The sequence below is a fragment of the Temnothorax americanus genome, unplaced genomic scaffold, assembly GCF_048541705.1.
Source record: "Temnothorax americanus isolate GAGA-0224 unplaced genomic scaffold, ASM4854170v1 Scaffold183, whole genome shotgun sequence".
Classification (NCBI taxonomy): domain Eukaryota; kingdom Metazoa; phylum Arthropoda; class Insecta; order Hymenoptera; family Formicidae; genus Temnothorax; species Temnothorax americanus.
In genome coordinates, this window is record NW_027509322.1 from 15,210 (window position 1) to 20,717 (window position 5,508).

The following is a 5,508-nucleotide window of genomic DNA, read 5'->3' on the forward strand; positions in this document are numbered from 1 at the left end:
TGTTCGCTGCTTCTGCGTTGTCCGCTGCTTCTGCGTTGTCCGCTGGTTGGCGTCGTCCGCTGCTTTGGCGTCCTTGAGGATGCCTTGATCGATCCCTTTTGGCTCAGTACCGTTGTTGATACCTTGGTCGCTCTGTACCTTGGTTATTTCCGCCGGTCGATCTGATTCTTGGTCAATCCACAGATGTTCCACCGTACTTATTTCCTTCCTTGTTAGTCGTACTCAGCGTTAACTGGTAGACTTTATTTGCGTACCTTAGGCAGGCTTACTGTTGTCTTTCCTAGTTGTCCTGGTGCTTTGGTCAATCCCACCGCTGCCACCAAATTATGTTGTGCCGCGTCGCCGGTTGGTGACGGCTTACGGCAAAACGTTATTATTTTTGGGATCTTTTGACCTTACGAGTTGGAACTCGGTAGGCACAGGCGGGCAGACTAGGAAGAGCTCGGATTCGCAGGTGGAACAAGGTGTAGGCATTGTTAAATGAACTTTACTTCTTTTCACTTTATACTGAAGCTTTATTTCAGCGCCCCTTTTACACTCACTAACTTACACTTGTATTTGCTTTTCACAATTACTTTAACTCGCACGCGCTTCGTTATAATGTAAACTTTCGCGACACGACTTACGAGAACGGCACGGGCAGAGTTTCCGGTGTACTACTCTCCGTCGCGGCTTCTTCGACGGTCCTTTATATTGTTTTGATTTATGCCCTGTCGGCGCTTTTCTGCCGGGTTCGACGGTCCCCCGAATGAGGTCGGTCAGTGACCGAGCACATTCGCAATCTCGCTGTACTCCCGCGGTTCCGCAATTGTCGAAATGCGTTGTCGCACATTCCTATGCATCTCGCAATACTGACGCGGAAGTTTGATGAACTTCCGCGGTTCCACGAATGTCGAAATGCGTCGTCGCACATTCTTATGCATATCGCAATAGTTTGATTGACGTGGAAGCTTGATGAACTTCCGCGTCCGCGTCGGCGTAAATTGAGAAGCCTTTCGAAAGACCGTTCCCTCGAAGTCTTTCGAAAGACCATTCTAAAATTTTATGATAATATAATTTATTATAATATACTTCGATAATTACTTGTTGTAATTTTAGATTACAACAACCTGGATGTGATATAAAATTGCCCTATTTTGTCGTTAGTGATGAGGCTTTTCAGTTGCATAAAAATGTTATGCGTCCCTATTCTGGTCGATATTTAAGCGATAACAAAAGTATATTTAATTATCGTTTATCACGTGCAAGTCGAAAATATGCTTTTGGTATTCTAGTGTCAAGATGGCGAATACTTCGTCAAATTGTTCTCATCCATCAACTGTTGATCGATATCTTTTAGCATGCGTAAATTTACACAATTTTTTAATGACTGAAAACGCCAAAAAATTATCATGCGAACAAACATACTGCCCAATAACAAACTTTGTCGATCATGATAATGATATGGGAACAGTAATACCAGGAAGATGGAGAAATGAAAACGAAGGAATAAAACGTCTAAGGTCTTGCAGTGCACATAGGGTAACTCGCGAAGCATACGAGCAAAGAGATATTTTAATTGAATATTTGCTATCATCCGCAGGTGAAGTTACATGACAATATGAACGTATACATGTAGGATCTACGTATCATACGTTATACGAATAAATACTATATATTCAGTACAATTTTTAATTTTTTATTTCTGTATCAAAAGTACAAAAATATACATATTTATATGCTGAATTGGTATATAATTAATGTAAAACAAGTGGCAACAATGCATATAACTTAATATCACTTTTACTTTGGTTTTAACTCTCAGTTACCTTACGTTTTTACACCCCGATATTATCTCACCAGGGTCTCAGAGACCCATGCCGTTTTCTCCAGCTTGTATCTTCAAGACAAATATATCAATTTTAAGTTTTTTTTTTAATCGATGCGTCTTTTAAAGATCTACAAGACTGCCAGGTAGATTATTCTAAGTTAAAAAATATAAATGTTAGTGTTTTTCTAAAAAAGCGAAAAAATTTGCTTTTTTTTAAATTGACGTAATACTGACTAAAAAAATACAAGGGGTTTCTTATACATGATTTGAAAGGTCAAGAGTTGTATACTTTAAGAAGAAATTAGCGTCATAACAATTGGTTCCAAAAAGTATATTTTTTTGCAAAGTGAAGTTGCATAATTTTTGAAAAAAATCGATCAAATATTATTGTCTCTAAAAAACGGATTTTTTTTTTAAATCGTAAAACTTGCGACCTTGGGAATAAAATATAAACATGTAGGACAATAACAAAATATTTTTTAAAAAGTTTTATATGACTGATATAAAATGGCGGCTATGGAGAGGTTAAAATTCATGTTTTTTGTATAAAAAATTGGTAAAAATGTTTAATAAATGCAATAAAAATGCATGAAAAAATATTTTATTGATTAAAAATAAACACATGAAAAAAAATCAAACAAGCACAGTAACAACTGTGCCGCAATCAACACGTAGAACTACGTCTATTAGAATAGAACATATATGGAAGAGGCCGTGAACATCGAGTCTGTGTCCGACATCGTGCAAGAGAGAAACGTTAATTGTGCGAGAGAGAAAGGTAGTGAAGCCTAATCGTCCGCAAAGCGCATACGCAATAGGCATCCATTCATCCATTCATTCATTCATCCATTCATCCATTCATCCATTTATCTATTTATTCATTTATTTATTAAATCTATTCATCCAGTCACCCATTCATCCATTCATCCATCTATTCATTCATTTATTTATTAAATCCATTCATCTATTCACCCATTTATTCATTCACCATTCATCAATTCACCTATTCATCCATTCACCCATTCATCCATTCATCCATTCATTCATTCATTCATTCATTTATTTATTTATTAAATCCATTCACCCATTCATCCATTCACCCATTCATCCATTTATCCATTCATCCATTCATCCATTCATCCATTCATCCATTCATTCATTTATTTATTAAATCCATTAATTCATTTACCCATTTATCCATTCATCTATTCATCAATCCATTCATTCATTTATTTACTTATTAAATCCATTCACCCATTCATCCATTCATCCATTTATCCATTCATCCATTCATTCATTTATCCATTCATTTATTTATTTATTAAATCTATTCATCAATTCACACACACACACACACACACACACACACACACACACACCCATTCATCCATTCATTCATTTATTTATTTATTAAATCCATTCATCCATTCACCCATTTATTCATTCATCCATTCATCCATTCATCCATTCATTCATTTATTTATGTATTTATTAAATCCATTCATCAATTTATTTATTCATTCATTTATTTATGAAATTGCAAAAACCCTTAGCTTACATCGAGAGAGATCTTTCAAAAACTATATAATAAAGTATATTTTCCTTTAATACTTTTTGAGAACAAACCCATATCGAAAAATTAACCACGAAAACATTTAGCTTACATCGAGAGAGCTTTCAAAAACTATATAATAAAGTATATTTTTAAAAAATACTTTTCGAAAAAAAGAAAACGTTGCATGAAAACGTCGCATGAAAACGTTGCAAGAAAACGTTGCAGTCGTACCCCCATACCCCCCGAGAAAGACGTAGTTCTACGTCAAAATTATATTGCGACGCGCAAGTGCTATATCTTTTTGCGACATGTTCGTTACACATAGGATTGTACCACCTTGGCCGTGGACCGAGTGCGAGACCTTTGTCTCCATTTTTGTATAATAATAATAATAATAATAATAATAATCTTTATAATAAAAAAATAAAACAGTTTAACAGTTAAAAAAGTTTTGTAAATATTTACTAGAGTTTACCTGAGAATGTCGCAGTTGCCGTAAAATTAATAATCTCGACAAAACTTAAGTAACAAGTGGTAGACGTAATCTTTATCTATATCTCAAAAAGTCTAAAAAAAATCTAAGCAGTAGTATCTTTATTTTCGAAAAATTATAACCCAAGTGATACACATCACAAAATTATGTTACCTTATCAAAAAGAAGAGTCGCGCTTCAAGTGATCTATTACAATTACAAAAAAGAAATGATATCTCTTTAAATTACAGCGCCAATTACAGAGAGAACATATATATATATATATATATATATATATATATATATATAATTATAAAAATATATTTTTTACACACACGCATAGAATACATATAGAAATACATATAGAGATACATATAAAGATACATAATTATTTTAAAAATAAATGTTTACATGTCGCCACCCGTCTTGCCGCCCACCTCGCGACGCACTTCGCGACGCGCCTCGCCACCCGCCTCGCCATCCGCCACCCCGTCCGCCACGCCAACCGCCTCGCTACCCACCACCACGGCACTCGGCATTCTCGGCATTCTCGACAATTAGTCCAGTCAAATTAAACATTTGAGCTCGGAAGTGAAGCGGTATCAATGAAACCTTTTTAGGGTTATTGGGGGGATGTAGAAGAGCTTATTTCTGAGTTGTCGGGTTAATCGGATCAATAAGTTTTTAAGGGGGGAGGGGGAATAAAAAATTTTGTTTTTTCACAATAACTCGGCGAATTTTGACCGTACATAATTTACTAACCTCTCATTTTGTAGTTCTTTCAAAGCCCTACAATTCATTCCCTGAAGACCCTAATTTAAAATCAATATTTGTCGAGTTCTAGCGAGTCCCGAGCGCACTCGACTCGACACACGCCGTCGCATGGCCGATCGTCATCGCGGCGGCGCGCCGCCGCCGGCGACGATCGGCCACGCGTTAAAAGCGCGACTTCTAGAGGCTTCCCTGGGCTCAATTTTTAACGAATCTGAACGACTGACCCCTCGTTTTGTAGGTCTCTTTAAGCCCTACAACTTTATTAGTGGCGGCACATTTCTATCTATTAATGGAAACGAGATAAACGCAAAAAACCGCGACAAAATACATTTTCTCCCACTTTCACCGGCTAGAACTCGACAAATATTGATTTTAAGTTAGGATCTTCAGGAAATGAATTGTAGGGCTTTAAAAGAGCTACAAAATGAGGGGTTAGTAAATCATGTACGGTCAAAATTCGCCGAGTTGTTGCGAAAAAACAAAATTTTTTATTCCCCTCCCCCTCTTAAAAACCCATCGGTCCGTTTACCCGACAACTCAGAAATAAGCTCTTCTACATTCCCCCAACAACCCTAAAAAAGTTTCATTGATACCGCTTCACTTCCGAGCAAAAGCCTTTTTTTTGTCTAATTTGACTGGACTAAATCGCCGCTTTGCCACAGTCGCCATTCGCCGCTTCGCCCTCCGTTTCGCCCCCCGCTTCGCCTTCTGCCTCGCCATTCGCCTCTTCCTCGTGCTTTTGAATATTTAGATAAAACATATAAAAAATAAATAATACATTATCGTAATATATAAAGCGTCAAAAAGTGTCATGTCGAAAAATAATGTCATTTAGAGAGAAAATTTGAAATTTATTGAGATTCAATTATCAATTTTAAATTCTTAATAAATTTTCCA

The 5,508-nt window shown here is 36.4% G+C and overlaps 1 pseudogene; it reads left to right on the top strand.

Moving 5' to 3' along the window:
* The first annotated feature begins 748 nt into the window (after window positions 1–748).
* LOC143896449 (uncharacterized) lies at window positions 749–1,647 on the top strand (annotated as a pseudogene).
* The last annotated feature ends 3,861 nt before the right edge of the window (window positions 1,648–5,508 follow it).